Source organism: Canis lupus, chromosome 2, assembly GCF_048164855.1.
Source record: "Canis lupus baileyi chromosome 2, mCanLup2.hap1, whole genome shotgun sequence".
NCBI lineage: Eukaryota > Metazoa > Chordata > Mammalia > Carnivora > Canidae > Canis > Canis lupus.
This window is the reverse complement of record NC_132839.1, coordinates 3,095,613-3,117,389: the sequence shown is the minus strand read 5'-3', so window position 1 is coordinate 3,117,389 and position 21,777 is coordinate 3,095,613. Positions and strand designations below refer to the sequence as shown.

Here is a 21,777-nt window from a genome sequence, read left to right as displayed (position 1 = left end):
TTGAGGGCGGAAGAAATAATTAATTCCAAGGATGACAGCTGCTTGGTTGAACCTTGAAAGACACGTAGAAATTGGTCCGGCTGATACGTGAGGGGAAGGTGTTCCAACAGAGAGGACAGCAGGTGACTCTCTATTGACCATGCCACACCTAAGGGCATGGTCAAACAAAAGGTTTCAACAGAGTCAGGACATTCTTCCCTCAGACTGGTTTTTAGGAACTTCAGTATGGATTGTTTAGGTCTCTGACACATGCAGCTTTCTTCTTTCTAAAGGTAGCTCTTCTTCCTTTCTTTCATAGGCTCTGACTGTGAAACCTCGTTCTTGGAGTCTCAGTGAATTCTACTTAATAAGAAAGGACCCAGAAAAGTTATATTTCTAATAAATAAAGAGAATGAAAGCATGGGAAAGACAGAAGAAACTGAGACCCAGCAAAGCCTCACTCATGTCCAGACACTCCAGAGAGTGAGGTACCAGGTTCAGTAAAGCCAAGGCCCAAATCCCAAAAGAAAGACTTATGGGCAGGAAAAGCAGAGAAGTAGCTGACCAAGGCAGCAACCCTTACCCAGACCTCAAATCAGCAGTGAACACGGAAACTGTAAGTATAGAAAAGCCATCTTTGCTCTCTTTTGAACTATTAAGAAATAAATGTAAAATGTAAAATTTTAAAAAATGTAAAAGACTGAAAATCAGTTGCCATGAGCTAGTGGCCAGATACGCATGGAAACCAAGAAGGGGAAGGGTTTTCCATATATCGTGGTGAGGAGAGGAAGAAATCGAGCATGACTTAGAGCATCACTTTCAATGATCGTGTGCCTAACTAGACATGGCCCCAGAGGTGGAGGAGGTATCTGGCTTTCCCCTTTTATATTCACACTCGGTTACAAAATGTGATGTGAGGAGATGGGGGGTGGGGAAGGAGATATAGCAGAGAGTCTAGAGTAGCAATCCATGCCATAAAGGTGGAGGAAGTACTTCATAGCACCATTGACAAATAGCATCTTCGTTTTCCCCTCTACAAGCTATCCTGGTACAAGAATAGAAGCCGGGGTGATGAAATGGGATGGGGGTCATGTAAAAGAGAGAGACTTGATGGAAATAAGAATAAAGCATTGAGCAATTTCTGGTGACTTACATGCAGAGAGAAAATGTTTTCATGGAAGAAAGCCAGGGGAAGGCCTCACGGGAAGTATTGCGAGCTTTTCTTTTGCAATTCCATTATGACTTTAATAGTTTTTTTCTGATCACAACAGCGATGGAGGTCCTTTGTATAATATTTAGAAAGTACACAGAAGCACACAAAAGAAAATAAAAATCATTCACCATCTTAAAGGAAAGCATTATTAGTATTTTAACTCCTACAGATCAAAGAATTTTTTTAAAAAAGAAAAACAGAAGAGGAGGCCGAAACCGAGGTGAACTTTGAACTTAAATTAGATGAAAAAAAATTAGTGACATAAAGCATTATCTCTATTAATGACTATATACTGAAACACATAGATTCTCATTGAAAAGTTCATTGCTAAAAGTAAAAATTGAGACAAGGGTATTTTGATGCAGTGTTCGTTTATATCAGAATGTTGACACGGCTTTATGGTGAAGTGTTAGTCACAATGGAGGTCCCTACCGCACCATCCCTGAGACTTACCCTCTCCTTCATCTCACCCAATATTCTTTCCCTTTTGGATAGTCCATTGCTGCTGTAAATGACACTGACTTGGTAAGGCTCAAGGATAGAGTGAATATCAAGGAAGAAATGAGGTTGAGCATCAAGAATGAGTTTTAGGCCAGATCAGAAGTTATGTGAATATCCTCCCCTGCATTCAGCCCTAATCCTTGTATATACAGAAATGAATAGAGCAAGAAAACCTCCCTTTTGAGTCTTCACAGGACGAATTCTTTGTTGTTGGCTTCCACTCTCCCCTGTTATATTCAGGCTGAGGATAGGATAGCTTGTTGCTAACCTAGGCTGCTGCTTCCTCTTACCGCCAATGATTCTCACTCGACAATGCAGATTTATTAGCTATGGTCCAGGCCACATCTCACCCTACCCATCCATAGCCTGGCAAATGGATGAATCCTAGCCCAGATCTGGGCCCTGGATTGCCCATGGAAAACTCAAAAAAATATTGCCACTGCTTTCCCCCTTTGGCTGCCACAAGTTCTCGCCAGATCTACCTTCACCAGACTCCATGCACTCAGGGGATTTACTGGTAGCAGTATTACCAGCGAAGGAGTGGGAAGTTACGGTGACTCTAGAGAGGTAAGTACAGTTGTTCCTAGGACGGAGCCCTGTTGTCTACCATTCTATCACCCAGAGATTGTTTGTAATAGAGGTTCACTGGTGGGAATCTCATAAGGGACACCCACAGTGTAACACTAAAAGCCCATCAAGATGTTAAAGAGATTATCCTTTCTGAGGACACCATTTTTACAAATTTCTAGGTAAATGCATCAGCCTATTGCATGCGGAAATCAAAGAGCAACATTTTTTTCAATTCTTTGATTCTTTGTCAAAGTGGGATGAAATTTTATCTGTTCAGGATTGACCAAGGGATCTCTGGTTAAATGATACATACATTATCAATAAGTTATTTAATTATATGACAATTATATTATACAGTTTTATATACATATAGTATGGACATGCTAAAAGTCAGTTACCCTGAATATTCTAAAAATTTAATAACTCACTGCGTTGATGTACGCATCTCACTCCAACTGCTCATTTATGAATTAATTCACTTATTTATACACAACCACTTATTCATTTATTCAAAAAGTATTATGAATCATATGACATGGCCCGTACTATACTGAAATCCCTTTTTAAAAAATCTCTTATTTTATTTTTAAAGATTTTATTTATTTATTTGAGAGAAAGAGAGAGAGAGTGAGAGAGCACACAAGCAGTGGGGAGGGGCAGAGAGAGAGGCAGACATCCTGCTGAGCAAGGAGCCCGACATGGGTTGACCCCAGAATCATGACCTGAGCCAAAGGCAGACACTTAACTGACCGAGCCACCCAAGCACCTCTTTTATTTTTTAATTTTACCATAATTAGCATAGTGTTATATTAGTTTCAGGTGCACAATATAGTAATTTAGCAATTCTATACCGTATTCAGTGCTCATCATGATAAGTATACCCTTAGCCTCCTTCACCTATTTCACCCATTTGCCTACCCACTTCCCCTCTGGCAACCACCATCTTGTTCTTTATATTTAAGATTCTGTTATTTGTTTTGCTCTTTTTTTTGTTTTGTTTTGTTTCTTAAATTCCACATATGAGTGAAATCATGTGGTATTTGTCTTTCACTAACTGACTCAATTCATGTAGCATTATATCCTCTAGATCCAACCATGCTGTTGCAAAGGACAAGATTTCATTCTTTATGTCTGAGTAATATTCCATTGCATGTGTATTGATGAAAAAAACCTGAAGATGACAACAAATGGAAAGATATTCCATGCCCATGGATTAGGAGGACAAATATTGTTAAAATGTCATATTACCCAAAGCAATCTACAGATTTAATGCAATCCCTATCAAAATACCAACAGTCTTCTTCACAGAACTAGAACAAACAATCCTAAAATTTGTATGGAACCAGAAAAGATCCTAGACAGCTAAAGCAATTTTGAAAAAGAACAACAACAACAACAACAACAACAACAACAACAACAAAACCCTGGAGGTTTCACAATCCCAGATTTCAAGATATACTACAAAGCTGTAGTAATTGAAACGGTATGCTACTGGCACAAAAGAGATGCATAGGTCAATAGAGTGGAATAGAGAGCCTAGTAATAAACCCATGATTACATGGCCAATTAATCTTTGACAAAGGAGGCAAGTCTATGCAATGGGAAAAAGTTTCTTCAACAAATGGCATTGAATAAACTGGACAGCTAAATGCAAAAGAATGAAATTGGACCATTTTCTAACACCACACACAAAAATGAACCCAAAATGTATTAAAGACTTAAATATGAGATTTGAAACCATAAAAATCCCAGAAGAGAGCACACGCAGTAATTTCTCTGACATTGGCCATAACAACATTTTTCTAAATATGTATCCTGAGGCAAAGGAAACAAAAGAAAAGTCCCCTTTTTAACCTCAAAATTTAATAAAGAAAACTAATATGAACCCATAATAACAATAACATCTACACTCATTAAACACTATGTAAAAGGCATTATTAAAGTGTTTTGTGTATTTTAACTCTTATTTTTTAATTTTTTAAAAGATTTTATTTATTTATTCAGGAGAGACACAGAGAGAAGCAGAGACATAGGCAGAGGAAGAAGCAGGCTCCCTGCAGGGGCCTGGTGGCAGCAAGGAAAGAGGCCCAGGCACCGCCGGGGAGTGCCATAGGGACCCAATGGTTTGGGCCATGATCTCATTAGGATGAGAGCTGAGATTTTATTCCAAATGTATTAAGGAGCCATCTAACTGTTAAAAGCAGGGAAAGTGGCCCAATCTGATGGCGTTTTTAAAAACGTCGTCCCGGTTACTTTGTGACAAACGGATTTTTGCAAATAAAAGTGAAATCAGGGTAACCAGAGGCCGCTACGCCAGAGAGGGCCTGGAAGGTGAAGGGAATAGGCAGGTTTGGGGTACGTCTCAGAGGCAGAGGTCTCAAGATTTGCTTCCAGAAGTGCTTAATGTTTAATGTGACGTGGGTCTCAGATGTGAGCACTTCCTGAAGGGCCACGAACCTGCCGTTTCCTTGGGTGTTTTCATTAGCCTGTAAGTGTCCCCCTTGGTGTTACGGAAGCCTGAGTGCATGGATACCCCTTTTCAGAGTATTTATCTGAGTGTTTATCTTGCTCCCCTGCAACTCCCACACCAAGAACCTGAATCAACAGGCCCGGTCAAAGTAACTGGAGGTGGCTCTGTGGCTTTCGTGTCATGGATCAGTTGATTGATTGATTGAAATGCATTACTGAAACTTCACGGCAAACGACTAAATGCCCTTAAGATCCTCCCCCGTTAGGATCTTCAGCGCAGGGCCCCCAAGCAAGCAGCGGGGTGGCCCCCAGCACCTGGGTGCGGCCCTTGTTCCCACCTTCCGGCCAAGCCCTGGGGTGACAGGCCGGCTGCAGCAGCTAACTTCTCCCACCGACCGTCATCCCAGCGTCCCCGTCGCAGCACCTTTGTCCCTGCTACTGTCACTCCCTTGTTTATTAAGTCTTTGGACTTAATTGGGGCCTAGCAAAGCTGCAGGCATGTGTTGGGGCAGGTGTAGGATGCCTGCACATGTGCTCTGCGAGGCCCCTCCCAGGCCAGGGGAGGGCTGCTGGCCACCAGCCCCCAGGAGTGATCGGCCCTGCGGGTATGGCCCTCTCTTATCTGGTCACCTTCACCTCGAGTGGCAGACACATTTTCCAGCATAACTGGACCTTCCTCGTGGGCAAAATCTGGCTGTTCATTCGGAAAGCACAGAATATGAGACGTAATCGCCTGGCCCGGCGGTACGCGGATCGCTTGGACCTTCGTGTTGACTCTCTACATTCCTAACATTTCTTCTCTAGTGTAAGCGGAAGGGACATTTGCTGGAAGGGTAGCAGGTGGGTCTTGAAGGGGAAGGAAGGACTGCGGGACTTCGCGGAGGGGAGGTGGCCACGGGAACCGTGTGGCAGGAGCTGCCTGGCCCTGAGTGGGCCACCTGCCGGCCTTGGTGCCCCGGTGGCCCTGGGCAGGGCAATCATGCATTCCAGATGGCCCTGCTTCCCTCTCTGCTGCCTCTGCACCATCACATGGGGCTCTGGACCCTTCTAGCTCTGTGCAGCTACTTCCAGGCTGGGAGGCCCATGAGGCAGCCTTGAAGGAAACCGGGTTAGGGATGTGCCCTGCCCAGCTGGTGGGTGGTGCTCCCCTTTGGGTCTCTCATTTCGGTCTCCAGTTATTGTGGGAGAAATACTGTCTTTGGTAAAAAGTCTGTTGGGAGGAACTTACTGAATGGAAGAGAACCTTAAGTGTCTCTTTCTCTCTTTTTTCCAGTTTGGTTTCTAATTGACCTAACAAACTGCATGCGTTGGAGGTGTAGAATTTGACATGTTTTGAAATATATATTTACCTGTGAAATCATCACCGCAATCGAGAGCATGGACACATCTGTCACTTTGAAAAGTATTCTGCTTTTCCCTGACTCCTTCAAAGCAACTATAGGTCGATTTGAATTTTCTAAAATCATATGAAAATGTTACCATACTGTATTTTTTTTTTTACTTCTTTCACTCTAATTATTTCAGGTTCCCCCTTGTTGTGTTTTAATAGTTCTTGCTCCATAGTATTCCATTGCATGTATGTGCGGGTATCACAACTTCTTTGTCCACTCACCATTTTTTGGACATTTCGGTTATTTCTAAAGGTTCTGGCTATTACAAATAATATCTATTAATATTTTGTACAAGTTTCCGTGTAGACCTGTGCTTTTATTTCTCTTGAGAAAATATCCAGCAGTGGAAAGTCTGAGTCGCATTGTAAGTGTTGTTTGACTTTTTAAGAAACTGAAAAGTATTTTCCAAAGCATTTGTACATTTTGACCACCAGCGGTGCATAAAAGTCCCAGTTGCTCCATATCATCCCCAACTTTTGATAAAGTCAAAAACTGACATAGTCTTTCACAGCTCTGGTAACATATATTTACAGTTCATGAGAGAACATCTCCTTTCTAATATCTTATATAAAATAATATAAAATAAAATAAAAAATAAAATAAAATAATATAATATAATATAATATAATATAATATAATATAATATAATATAAAATATATTGCCCCACCTTGTCTGTGGAGAATGTGTTCGAAGACCTCCAGTGGGTGCCTAAACCAAGAACCAAACCCTATATATCCTATGCGTTTTCCTAATATACATACCTAGCATAACGTTTAATTTATAAATTAATCACAATAAGTGATTAACAACAATAATAAAATAGAACAATTATAACAAGATACTACAATAAAGTTTAAATAAATGTTGTCTTTCCCTCTGCCTTTCTTCTCCTTGTGATGATACAAGGGGTTAAAATAAAATGAGGTGAGTGACAGGAGTATTGTGACAGAGCTGTAAGCTCCTATTGACCTTCTGAGAATACAAAAGGGCGTCAGAAGGAGGATCATTTGCTTGCAGACCACGGTTGACCATGGGTAACTGAAACCATGGCTTCACTCTCTGCCGATGAGAGGGGGGGATACTGTATTAAGAAATCATTCTTAAAAAAATAAAAAATGAAAAATAAAAAATAAAGAAATCATTCTATCAGTGTGCCACGCATTACCCTGTGATGCTCTTGTTTCAGAGAAGAGAGATACTGTGATTGGAAGGCCCAACATGGCCGCAGCAAACAAGACAATAGATGTCTTGAGTTTAAAGAGCATGGAAAATGTTACCCTGGTAACATTATCTAATAAATCTTGCGAATAATACACAGAGTAGACAGTATAATTCTGGCTTTCTGTGTCCACAGGGATCAAGACAAGAAGGGGAATAGTGGTTCAAGAAGAAACAGCTGGAGTGTGCAGTGCTATCATTAAGGACCCCTGGGCTAACCCAGAAGTGCTCAACGGGAGGTAATCAATGAGTCCTGGAATAATTCTCTAAGCCAAGGAAAAAAACAAGACAGTTGCTTTTTAGTATATTGTTAAGGCCTAAAAGTGCCTGTTGGGATTCCGTGCTTCATCTCTTAACTGATGACTCTTACCCATTCTCTCAGTAATTACGTATAAAACATAGAAAGTACGGAGTTCAGGAAATATTCAGTTACCGCCCAATTAAAACACCTCAAGTCTTGGCCTTCGAAAATGGTTTGTGTTATCTCTACATATTCTTTTGTTTGTTTGTTTAGGTCTGGTGCTCCTTTGAAAAGGAGCTCAGCTAGTGGAGATATATTTGATATATAATTTCCTCAGTACAATCAAAGATTGTGGTGATTTGCATCACTATTCGCATAGAAACGTAGAGTGTTATTTTGAGGTACCAATTTGTCTTCTGCTTCTATAAGCCTAATCGTTCTGTGTATTTTTATCTTTGGTGTGGACATGACATTTTTAGTAGTGATATCAATGATATGATGTAATTACAGTTTACTGAGGCCTCATAGAAATAGTATAGTATGGGGTATTGATGCCTCTCCAGTGGTTCAGAACTTAGATCAATCAAAGTGCTTTCATCTCTTCTGAGGTTTGAGTAATTATCTCATGAAACTCATATGACCTTATGGCTACAAAGAAGTAGTTCACTGAGAGCAATGTGGATGTTTGAGTTCTGAAACGAAGATAAGGAACATCATTTGACAGGCAGTATTTCAGTGTCTGTCTTGACACTGAAATGCTGGTTTGTCATCCCTACCCTGCCAACCTCATTTCTCTCTTATCTCATTAAGTTTTGGTGATAGAGCAGAGCATGAAGGCCCACCCAGGTAGCACGAATCACACTTTGGTTCTTTCACTGTCACACCGCAATAGCTCTGTTCTCTGTTTATCTATTGATTGTTTTTATCTTGTCTTCACTACCAGACTGCAAGGGAATGACTTTTTTCCTGACTTTTTTCTACTCCTCTAGTTGTAACCACAGTTTTGAGCACATATATCTTTAGCAAATATTCAGCTGTGTCATCACACCATAAAGATAGATGTTGGTCTATTTAATGAGTACCTAACATTTAACTACAGGCAGTGATACTGTTGTGATTTGTTTAGCACCTTTATAGATGTATAACTGACATGTCACAAAATTTACCCATGGTGAGTGTATAGTTAGTTTTTAGTAGATTTGTCCAGTTATGAATTATCACCCAATCCTGTTTTAGAATATTTCTATCACCTGAAAAGTTTCCCACATGCATGTTTTCTAGTCAATTTCCACTCCTGCCTCCAGCTATACTCATTAATCAGCTTTCTCTATTTATAAATTGGCCTTTTCTAGAAATTTCCATTATGTGGAGTCATATGCAATCTTTCATGAATGACTTCTTTCATTTAGCATAGTGTTTCTGACACATATTCATATGGTTGCATGAATAAGTAATTTGACCTTTTGCTCAGTAGTAACCCATTGTTTGGACATGCTACATTTTGTTTGTTCATTCACCATTTCATAGATATTTGGATTGTTTCCTTTTATGAACTATAATGAAAAAGGTTGCTTTAAACATTAGTGAACAAATCTTTGCGTAGACATACGTTTTCATTTTTCTAAGACAAATACCAAGGAGTGAAATTACTGAATCACATGGTAAATATATACATGCTCAACAATTTAAAAAACTGCCTCTTTTCCAAAGTGGCCCTACCAATTTGCATTTCCACAAGCAGTGGGTGAATCTTCCAGTTTCTCTACGTGTTGTCCAATACTTGTGATTTGCTTTTTGTTACGGCCATTCTTTTGTTTATGGCCATTTTGTCTATGGCTGTTTGTGATAGAATGTTGTCTTATTTTGTGGCCTTAGTTTTCATTTTCCTAATGTCTAATAGTGTTGAAAAACTCCATGTGATTATTGTCTATTTGTATGTAAACTTTTCCCCATTTTTAATTTTTTTTAAAAAAAATCTCACAAATGTGAGATTCAGAGAGGCAGAGACACAGGCAGAGGGAGAAGCAGGCTCCCTATGGGGAGCCCGATGTGCAACTTGATCCCAGGACCTCCGGGGTCACGCCCTGGCCCAAAGGCAGACGCTCAAGCACTGAGCCACCTAGATGTCCTACTTTTCCCCATTTTAAAAGTAATTTTTTCTATATCATTGCATTTAACACTTTTTAATACATTCATACAAGATATACAACATTTTTAGGTAAGTGATTTGAAAATATTTCCCACACTCTGTGTCTTGTCTTTTCATTTTATTGTTGGTGTCTTTTGCAGAGAGCCTGTTTTTAAATGTCTAATTATCAGTATTTTCTTTTATGATTGAACTTTTACTGTTACAATGAAGAAATATTTGTCTAACCTAAAATCACAAGGATTTTCTTCAGTATTTTATTTTAAAAGATGCAGAGTTTTAATTTTTCACTTAAGTCTAAGATTATTTTTGAGTTATTTTCATGTGTTATATGAGGTCAGGATTAAAGTTCTTTAAAAAAAAATGGCTATCCTATTGCTCCAGAAATTTTTTGAAAAGACTTTTCCCATTGAATTTCCTCACCACCTTTGTCAAAAATAGATTATTCATAAATATAAAGATATATTTCTGGACACTTGATTCTGTTTCATTGATATAAATGTCTGTTCTGATACTGCAACTACCAGAAATCATGTAGCATGTCCTTCAGTTTTTGTTATTTTTCGAGATTATTTTCGCTAGTATAGGTGTTTTGCATTTCCATATAAATTTTAGAAATAGTTTGTCAATTTCTATAAGAATGACTTATGGGGTTTTGACAAGGATTTAATTGAATGATACAGGTTCATTTGGGAAGAAATGTCATCTTACAAATATTTGCTCTTCCTTTTCCAAATAGGATATATTTCTCAATTTATATATATTTTTAAAAATTTCTCGCAGCAATGTTTTATAGTTTTCAAATGTGCAGGTTTTGTTCTTTTTTGTTAAAAGTTTCCTAATTATTTTAATTCTTTTGGCATTATTTTGAATGTAATTTTCTTGATTGCAGTTTTGGATTTTTCTTTCCTAGTATGTAGAAATGCAATATGCCTTGATCTTATATCTTGATATTTTCTTAAGTTTGGTCATGGACTCTAGCAGATTTTGTGTGAATTTCTATAGACTATACCACCTACAAGATCATATTGTTTGTGAATAAAAACCCTTTTACATCTTCCTTTTCAAAATATACGCCTAGAACACCTTTTAGGATTTGACCTTTGAAAACCCTCCTTTTGTCTACTCCATTCTTCATTCATTACTCTCTGGCCGGCCCACTGACCTTTCTATGCTCTGAAGCTCATCGGTCATCATTTCTGTCTCAGGGCATTTGCATGAGTTACGCTTTTTCTTGCAATGCTCTTCACCCAAATAATTCAGGCAGCCTCCTGTCATTCTTGTCATTCTTGTCTCAAGTCCAAATGTTGTCACGTCAGAGAACTTCCCTGGCCAACGTAAGAAAGTCTCCAACATTACAACCATCCTATATCATTCTGTAGTTATTCCAAGCACTTACAACCCCTTTAAAATCTTTTCTTTTTACGTATTTGTTTTCTGTCCCCCAATCCTCATCTTGAATGTAATTTCCTGAAAGATAGTCACCTTGTCTACAATTTCTACCCCTTGATTCCGGGGCTTAGAATACTGCTTGTCTCACGGAAGGCACACTTTTTTTTTTTCTTTTTCTTTTTGTCCTACGATTGATGGAAGAAGGGAAAAGAGAGAAAACTTTAAAGCATGCAAACAGAAACTATTCAAGAGAGTAACTTTCATGCTTTAGTTATTACCATCAAATGGACTGGAAATTATCACAGGGATTAACTGTTGTAAAGGGGAGGAAAGGACCTTAAATAAAGGTAACCTGATCCATTTTGGTTATGTATTCAAGCTTTGAAATGCTACCGGACATGCTATCTTAGAGTACTCATGCACAGTCATGGGGATTGGGGGTCATACTTGGAGTCTGAGGAAGAAACAGTCGGTTGGGTCCGTGCAGATTCTTTCTGTTAGCTTGGGATTAGGAGTGCAAGCTCTAGGTCTGGAAGTTTCTCCAAAGCAGACCAGTTCATGACTTCTGGGCCTGTGGCTTGACCTTTGTTCTTTCTGACTTATGCCCCTTGCGTCCTGGCTTCTCAGCCTGAAGCTGAAGCAGAGTGTCCCCATCATGAGCTGCGGCCTGCAGGGTTTACGGAGCTGACTCAGGGCCACAGAGACCACTCAGGCGCGCAGTAGCACCGCTGTTGGGCTGCCAGCTTATTTACTGGTTTCCTTGGTGTCATTGTCTTGACAAGTAACTCTGGGAATTCAGCGCATTTTTCCCCTTCAGCTAGACACCACCAGAATATTTGACTCTCTGGATGTGTCAGGCTGGCTCTGTAATTAAATGGCTCAGCATTTCTGTTTGTCAGGGTGATATAAAATAAGGGGAAAAAATGTTTGCTTTGTGAAGCCCTGCCATAAAGCCTTCAGGAAGGATTATACATCATCAGGCCTTTGGCTCCCACAGGAAGATGCTCTGAAAGACAAAACATCTTTAGTGTCAATTTTCAACCAGAAGAAAATTGAATGAAATGAAGTTTGACATATGGAATGGTTTTCATAAGTCGTTTCAAATGTGAGTCACCAGAAATGTCACTTTGAGGCTATGACAGCAGATCAGCTGAGATACTTCTAATAATTTGAATAGAGCCCTGAGCTGACTTACCTCTGTGTGCTCACGGGGCGTGCCATGGCCCACGTTCAGTTAAGGAAAAATGGAACCCATTCATCGGTAGTGACTGCAGAGCTTGTTCTCGTTGTCCTGGGGTTGCTTCTTCTGAAAGGGAGGCCAAAAGCAGCTTCAGAAACACTTTTGAAGACTGTCTCTAGCTTCATTTACCTAAACCTGTTGCCTGCAAATAGCCCTTTGATCAAACACTTCCATCCATGTGTACATTTTTGAATATTCTTTATACCAACAACGCTCATATATACGTCTAATAACATAATAAAATATGACCACCACAGTTGCGTGTTGAAGTCACATTAGAAATTCAATCTGTAAAATTCACTCTGATATGCTGTGATGTTGCTGCACAAAACCAAGACTATAAGAAGACTATATTTCTCAGGAACTATGGCCATGTAGACATTTTTGGGTGTTAATTAATATGATTCAGATATCACCCTGTAAAATATCCACTGAGACTGTTGGCTAGCCTCGGTTCTAGACTCAGTATACAGCCTAGAAGAGTTATTTCAGGTTCATTTTTTTTAAAGGAATAAGGATTTTTCAAGCTTTGTACCTGCACTTCTTTATGCATTTATGGGTTAAACTAGCACATCCTCTTCCTTGTCGGCTCTTTCGTCATTCTTCATCTCCAGTCTCCCCAGACACACACTAATAGGTACATTTGTTTCTGTTGTCCCGCAGTTCAGAGAGTTAAATGAAAAAAGATGATAAAACCAAGCATAGTCGTTCCCAATCCTGACTTACAGCCTCAGCAAAAGCAAGAAATGAGTGAATTAACCTTCCTTTGGAGAGTTTTGGCTAGAAGCTAGAAAGAATTGGGACCCCCAAAGTTTCTTCCAACATGTTGGACATAAGAAAAGAAAAGGGAACTTTTCATTTTATATTTATGAACATGGGTCACCGTCCCCTCCCCTACCATCTGAGCCATAATGGATTGTACTTCCTTTTTGGATTGCTGGCATGTCAGTTTAAGATTCATAGAGAATAATTGGTCCTCTAGGTGAGAGCAGCCCATCATCACAAGTAGCAGCAAGAAACATGAGATGATACAGGAGTGGATTGGCCTCCTGTCTGAGCTCCCTGCATCCCATTTCCTAGGGCTTTTTCTGTAGTAACTAGGGCAATTCTGTGTGAGAGCTTCTATGGCTGTGTTTCAGCCTCCCACACAGCCCAAATGCTAATCCTTAGTGGATTTAAAGCACCGGGCCCTTTAGTATTAGTCATGCTGATCAATTTTAATTGAAAAAGGGAAAGCACACATTTTGCACAGTATGGCACAAGGTACATCCACTAATGGAGTTGCTAGGAGGGAGGCCAGAGCATTTCCTACATGCTCCTCTCCTAAGAAGCCTGTCCCCTTTTGATGGAGTCTGTATTCTTGGAGGAGTACACAGAGAATACAGAAGGAGGAAAGGGGTCACTAGCCTGCTGGCCAGAGCAATCAGGTCATTTCTGGTTGCCTACATGAAGCAGAATGTCATAGCCATACCACACTCTCTGCTGCATCCCTGAAGAGAAATCCAGTTTGTGGGCAGTGGCTCTATTGTACCTTATTAATAATGAGCACCATTTGCTAGCTATGGGGGCTAAGCATGTAGAGTCCCATTTGCTCCTCATAGTGAACTGTGGCCATGGACCCATATAACCTGTGCCTACTTCCAACATTAATGCCAATGACTTCCCCGCACAGTGTAATCTGGAAGGTTGATCTTTCCTAAATATGCTTCTTTCCCTCCTTTTCCATGACTTTGCCTCTTTTCTCTCATAATATTGGTCTTTAAAATCCTTTTTAAAGTTTTCCGGACATCTTTGCCTAGCTGGCTGCTGCTTTTTCTGTTCTTTTCTCAAATATCGTCTTTTCAGAGAGACCTTTCTGGACCACTTGATCTAAAATCATCCCTCACCTCATCCTCACTCATTACTACCTATCCTGTTACTTTCCCTTAGGGCACTTTCCTCAGAGTAGAATTGTCTTGTTTCTTTACTTTACTTGTCCATCTTCTTCCCCAGAATGTGAGCTCTGTAGGGAGAGAGAGTTTAGCTGTATTCAACAGCACTTTGGCACAGCTGACACAAACGTGACGGCACCTAGTATCTGTTCACCCAACATTCATGGCAAAACAAATCTACAAGTCCAGATGATGACTGCCATTGAGTAAGTTAGTAAATTGGATTTTAGAGAAGCCAACTAACTTGCCTATAACTGCTAAATGGCAGTAATAGGATTGGAACCCAGGTTTGCTCAGATTAGTTCTAGTTGTACAAGATGACTGCAGAGCTATAAACATCTTTTCCCTCAGAATTGCCTTGTAATTTCTCCAGAAATGTAATTCATTCATGTAGCTTCTCTGCCAAAAAAGTCTAATCAGCAGCTAATCATTTTTCAAGATAATTTCATTCTAAATTCTCAGAGCTCCATCTAAACATTATTTTTTCCTCCTGTGACTACTTGATGCTTTCATCTAACCCCATGAGCAGTCTCTTGGCATTTGCCTTCCCCCAACCCCGGCTCCTGGCAACCACTAATCTGCTTTCTGAGTCTTTTCTGGATATTTACTATAAACAGAATCACACAACGTGGGTCTTTTGTGTCTGGCTTCTTTCATGTTATATATATCCAAGGTTTATCCATGTTGTAGCGTGCATCAATATTTCAGTCCTTTCATATGACCGGATGTTCCCTCTCCTACATCATCTGTATGTATTTATCAGTTGGATAATTGTAAATAATAGTACTAAGAACATTGGTGCACAAGTTTCTGTGTGGACACTTGTATATAATTTTCTTAGATATATACCTGGAAATGGAATTGTTGGGTCGTACAGTAACTCTGTGTTTATCGTTTTAGGAAAATAACAAACCATTTTCTAAAGTGACTCCACCATTTTATATTCCCACCAACCAGTGTGTGAGGGTTTCAATTTCTCCACATCTCCACCAATACATTTATTGTTTGTCTTCTTGATACTAGCCATCCTAGTGGGTATGACGAGGTGTCTCTTTATGGTTTTGATTTGTATTTCCATAATGACTTTGAGCATTTTTTCATGTAGTAATTAACCATTTATTTATCTTTGGAGAAATATCTATTAAATCCTTTGTTCATTTTCAAACTGGGTTAGTTGGGGTCTTTTATATTTGAGTTGTAAGAATTATTTTAAACTCTGAGTAAAAGTTGCTTATATTAAGGTATGGTTTGGATATATTTTCTCCCATTCTGTGGGTTGTCTTTTCATTTTCTTGACGATGTCCTTTGAAACATGAGGCTTTTAAAAATTTTTAGATAAAGTCCAATTTATTTTTCATTTGCCGTCTGTGATTTTAGTGTCATATCTAAGAAACCATTGCTTAGTCCAGAATCACATAGCTTTAAGCTTAGGTTTTCTTCTAAGACTTTTATAATTTTAACTCTTCCATTTTGAATCAATTTTCGTGTATGGTAAAAGTAGGAGTGTGGCTTCTTTTTTTTTTTTTTTTTCTTTTTGCATGTATCTATCTAGTTGACTCAGCATCAGTTTTTGGAAAGACTATTCTTTCTCTGTTGAGTTGTCTTGATACCCTCATCAAAAATCATTTCACTATTTAAGCAGGGGCTTATCTATGGTGCAAAACTACCTCTTATTTCCTTATCTTCTGAAAAGTTCTTGATTTTTGGAGATACAAGCTCCAGATCCCAAACCTAAGAATCTCAAGCCACATTCTCTGGACAAGAAATTCTTTACTTCTAGTTCTTAAATTTTGTTTTTGTTTGGATTTTCCCAGGAGCAGATACTAAAACCAGAATCTAAGTGCAAGTGGCTTACTTTTAAAAGGTACAGAAAGTACTGGTTGAGAGTGGAAACAGGGCACATGCGAGGGATGGAAGACAATAAAGAGTGTATTATTAAGTGATCCCCCAGAATGGGCAGCCGGAGCTCAGTCCTGCAGATATTTGTATTTAGAAAAGACTTGAGCATACCAAACGGTAAGGTCAGAGGGATATGGGAAAGGCATTGGTAGTGTCTGCTACACGAACAAAGGAGAGGTTCTCTTCCTCAGTAGGTGCTTCAAACTCAGGCTCTACCTAATCGGGCACAGTCTTTACCCCTTGCATCAACTCCAGAGTTAGCTAGAAGGAACACAAAGCAAGGGAAAAATATCAAGATATACTTGCAGCAAGATACCATTCTGAGCTGATGTGCTACAGAAAAGAGAACTTAAATAAAATTTAATATAGCAGGAGGGTGAGACACTTTTATATTTGAAGTCAAATATATATAAACTGTATGTGTGTGTATATATATGTTTATATATGTGTGTGTATATATACATATATATATGGTTTCGGTCAGTCTGGTTGCAGGTGACAAAAATGAAATTTACTTAAAATTTACTTAAGCAAAAGAGAACTGTATTGGCTTGTGTAATCAAACTACAGAAACAGCAGGGAGCAGCTGGCCTTTGGGACTTCTAGAACTAGGGCCTCGGACATCATTGTGATTCTGTCCCCATATTGCAGGTTTTTAAAATCTTCAACCCTTTTAGCAGAAGAAACGTGGCTTTCTGCGACTCCTGGCTCTCTCCCTTTTAGCCACCCAATTAGAAAAAAATGGGCACTTCTCTGGCAACTACAATTTAAAACATTCCCCAATTTGGCTTGCTTTGATAGCATATCCTCATGCTAACCATTCTGTCCAGAAAGATGTTGCTCTGACTTGGTTCATAGTGACACCCCTGTGGCCAGAGGGCAGGGCTTGTTACCAGAAGAACCATAGAGCTGGGCAGTTGAAACAAAGAACCTTTGATTTCCGGGTGGGGGACTGGAAATCACGGGCCACATAAAAACAGAAAAAAAAAAAAAAAAGGTCTTCCTGTCCTCTGAGTCTTGTGTGCACAGCGAATATCCCAGGAACCTCTGCTCACCCTGGGATGCTGCTTCAAGGCCTTATAGAGAAATACTTAGCCTCTTGCAATTCCTCTCTCCCCGCAGACCTACCCTTTGACATCACAGCGTCACTGAGGGCCAGCTGATTTCCTGGTTGGTGTGATTGCAAGGAGGCAATGAAAAATCGGGACCAATCTCATTGATTTTGCTCCTCCTTTAATTGCCCAAATATTGGTTCATTCGGAAAGACGTTGCAAATTTCAATGCTGCCTAGCTACCTGAGAACCATTCAGCTGTGTTAGAAATAAGTGACAACAAATATCAAATAATCAGTTTTTGAGCAAACATTAGAATAGGAAAGGGTTTTAAAAAGCTTGGGAAACCGCGGTGGTTACTTCATTGCTTCCAAATAATTATCACCATTCATATCCTTCTGGAATCCTGCAGACTGCCAAGGGACCCGCCACCCTTCTTGGGGAGGGAGAGCTTGGGCTCTCCGCTGTGAAGGAGCGGTCTATCTAAGTAAGAAAAAATAAGAATGCTGGAACTACTTTTGCTAGTGATGTGACAAACATAGCAAGTAGTCGCATGCTAATTCAGGCTATCACCTTTAATTAGGACTTGGGGAGGCTGAGTTATGCTGTCTACAGTCTTTGGAAATGAGCACTCATGATCAAAGAGCTACCTTCTTTAAATAATTTAAGTAGATATCCATTTTAATTAAAGTAGATATTGAATATTGGATATGAAAATGGCTGCTTTTTTTTTTTTTTTTTTAACCTTTAGATTTGGCGGCTGCTGCTTAAATGAGTAGGTCCCTGTACAGAAGGAAACAGCATCTGGTGCAGCCCCTCTTCAGGGCTGAAGATCAAGCGCCCGCTCCGCTGGAGGCCTTCTAGGATCCCGCTACCTCCCTGGGCTGCAGCAGGTGGGAGGAAGCCCCTTTCAGAGTCACCGGGTGGGTCCCTGTAGGTCTCAACAGCTGCCAGAGGACAAACCAGTCTGGTTCTGCTCTTCTGAAGGGCAGTGTTTCTCTCCCTGACTCAAAACGAGAGTGGTCTGGATTGGGGCAAAGCACCGGATGAATCATTAGACATATCCTCAACATTTCTTGAAAAGGTGTCAGCTGGAAAGATGCAGTCTTCAGCCCAGACAGACCTCAGTGTCCCTCATGCATACTCATCATGAGCACGCCCCGCGCCGCCCAGTAAGGGCGGGCAAAGATTCCTGCGGGAAGAGTCTGCGAAGCACGGTCAGACTACACAACGTCAGCCGCCTCCAAACTTTCCAGTAGTTCCCTCTTACCTTCTGCTTTATTATATCATTTTCTCTCTCCTCTCCGTTATCCACTGCTTTCTTCTTTTCTCTCAGATTCCCAGGCCATGAGAACATGGACACAATCGTCCGGACATCAATTCACAGGCATATTCAAAAGAAAATTAAAAAGGGGCGCCTGGGTGGCTCAGTAGGTTAAGCATCCGACTCCTGGTCTGGGCTCAGGTCACCATCTCGCCCTCGTGCAGTCGAGCCCTGCATCAGGCTCTGCGCTCAGTGTGCAGTCAGCTTCAGCTTCTCTCCCTCTCCTTCTGCCCTTCTCTGCTCATCCTCTCTATTTCTTAAATAAATAAATAAAACCTTAAAAAAAAGAAAATTAAGAACAGAAAGCAAGACAGGACAGAAAAAAGAATTGTGAAAGAGGGGCTCAATAGCAAAGGGCAAATTTCTCTTAGTTATGTGTCTGATTGCCATATCCCCACAAGCTTCCTTTTTAAAGCTGCTGGTGGTGGAATGGGGAAAGTCATGGCCTTTTTCTTCCTTCTCCTCCCTCTTTTTAAATGTTTACAGATCCCGGTTACAGATCCGAGGTGATTCCATTCATCTAACCTTCCATCGAAGTCGGAAGGACAGATTAAATTTTACTGCCACTCATTTTACAGAGAGATTCCATTAATCAATGAAAATCCATAAAAAAATCAATCCAGGATCATACTCTTCTTTTTTTTTAAGATTTTATTTATTGATTCATGAGAGACAGAGAGAGAGAGAGATAGAGGCAGAGGGGGAAGCAGGCTCCACACAGGGAGCCCACATGGGACTCGATCCTGGGTCTCCAGGATCCCGCCCTGGGCTGAAGGCGGCGCTAACCCACTGGGCCACCAGGGCTGCCCCATACTCTTCTATATGTTCATAAAAACCCAACAGCACACTGTGGCCCAGCTCCTCTGATGAGGTTTTGAGTTTTGTATCTTGTTCCTTTCACACTCTGACTGTTCAATGTCTTCTTGTCCCCACAGGTCAGACTCCCTTGGCCTGGTTAACGCCTGGTGATCCATCACCAACTGGACACCCAGAACCTTCTTTGAGGTAGGCTTTAACAATTGTTTTCCGGCTTCATGCACTGCACCTATGGGCGAAAGTCGCTGTGTCTTTCAGTCAAAGGTTCAAACGCAAACACCCTTCTTCAATTCCCTACTTGGCCCTTACCCCGAAGAAGGAAGATCTTGTACAAAGGGTTGGAGACCATGCAAGTAACAGTTTTCTTAAAGGAAAATAAAAATAAATAGAAGCTAAGACTTCCAAGCCGTGGTAGTTGAGGCGGTGCACGCAGAATGTGGGTGGGCATGCAGAGGCAAAGGAGGGATGATAGGACAAGAGTAAGCAAGGCATCTTAAGGGTGGCAGTGATATAGGGTGCTCGGTATCGCATCATCAAAAGAGACGGACGGTCATGGGAGCTCAGTCATGATGGAAGCGAGAAGAGTAAGGGAGGGATGATGGAAGAAGTCTCAACAGGAGAGAGTGGTCATTGTCAGGAATATCAAAAAGAGACCTTCAGGGCATCTATGAAGTTGTGATATATTTAGACCAGGCCTCTGTGTTTCCTAACATCAGTGAAGACTGAATCGGCATGTGTCTGAGCAAAGAACCTATACACCTGGGCCACGGGACGGTGAGTTTGAAAACATTTTCCTTTGAAACAAACCTCGGACGCTAGAGAGCTCTGAAAGCAAAGTTTGTGCTGAAATAAAAGTAAAGTTTGTTTTAACAAATGCATTCAATTCTGAAACGAAGTGCAGCGGGCGTGAAAATCCAGCATCAGTCCACACTGAAGCGAAGCCAGCGCCCCGAGGCCGACAGGCAAGCTGCAGGTGAGCGGGTGCTGTGGGTGCTGCTAGCCCAGCAGGTCCGCCCACCCCGCCACTGCTCGCTGCTAACCGCGGGGTCCCGTCCACTTCAGGATTCCCCTTGAGGCCTGGAACGAGACACTTTGGGGTGGAAAGGGGGTGCAAGAAGGACTCCCAGCACACGATACGTCAGCCTCAGTTCCGATTTTCCCATGTGGGGGACCTGACTTGGGGCTGAGCCGCGACCCTGGGCCGATCGGGACCCATCGTCGCCAAGAGCCCCAGTGACGGGCCACTCTGCGAAGCGTGCGGGTCGGCACACTAGGGCCCGTGCTCCACGCCGGCCTCACCGCAGGGCAGACAGGACGTCTTTTTTGGCCAAATATCTGGCCGAGCTCTTGTGTGACGTAGGACTCTTCATGCAGCAAGATAATCATAGGGGAATTATAGAATGTAATTATAACCTCTCCTTCCAAATAAAGGAATAAATAAATATGCTCAAGCATATTGAAGGGATATCGCAAATATGATAGTTTCTCGATAAAATATATGATCTATTGATTAATTCTACTAATCTAATTCTAGTGAGATTGTTTTTTTCAGAAGAACGTGTGTTGATCATCAAGATGTTACGTAAATTTAGGGATTATTCACGTGGGGATTTATTGTGATATTATATTGCTTATTGAGGGATTAAGTCAAGATCAAAGCGTACAGACGGCGCTGCCCTGTAGTCACAAAAGGATAGGAGTTACTGCGGGGGGTTTGCAGGAGTTTGGGGGGTGAAGAGGAGTAAACTAGGTGGAGAAGGGCTTGTGGTGGATGAAAGAAGCATGCAGAGGTCGCATGCCTAAGGGTACACTGAGGCCTGTGTGCAGCCCCGTGCCTGCCACATAGGCTCCCGGTGGCACACGCATCACTCGCCCAGCAGGGAGGGAACCGGGAAGGGCTCACATTGCCTTGGCTGCTCTCCTGCTCAGTCTTTAGGGTTCCTTTGTCAGAAGAGGAATTCCTGAGAGGTGGCTGCAGCATTCTCCAGCTGGTACCGTTGAGTTGGGTGGCAGCCTATTGCTTCATTTGTTCCCCTAGCCCCTTACCCCCTCGCCTCCCCAAAGAGCACTAAGGCAGCACGAAGGGGCGGGAGAGGGGTAGATGGATACGTAGATGAGGGAAACAGAATCTTGGCAAAATGAGTCGGTTGAGCAGAAGGCACAAGAAAGGTTGGGAAGTTCAGCGTCTTGGTAAAAAGAAATACGATTGGTGGATTGAATGAAATTGGGGAGGTGACTCCCCCCGACTCAGGAATGTGAACTGCTGTCTTCGCATTTCAGGCTGCTAGAGCAATACCGTGGACTGGGTGGCTTCTGTAAGGGACATTTGTCTCTCATACTCCTGGAGGTTGATAAATCCAAGATCAAGACTCCGGCTGAGGGTCCTGGTGATGG

General features: G+C 41.2%; 1 long non-coding RNA gene across 1 annotated transcript; it reads left to right on the top strand.

Moving 5' to 3' along the window:
- Window positions 1–307: 307 nt before the first annotated feature.
- On the top strand, window positions 308–19,572 carry LOC140609750 (uncharacterized). Its single transcript, XR_012011486.1, has 4 exons — window positions 308–595; window positions 7,479–7,581; window positions 17,995–18,136; window positions 19,503–19,572. It is a non-coding gene; the product is annotated as an uncharacterized lncRNA (long non-coding RNA).
- Window positions 19,573–21,777: the final 2,205 nt, after the last annotated feature.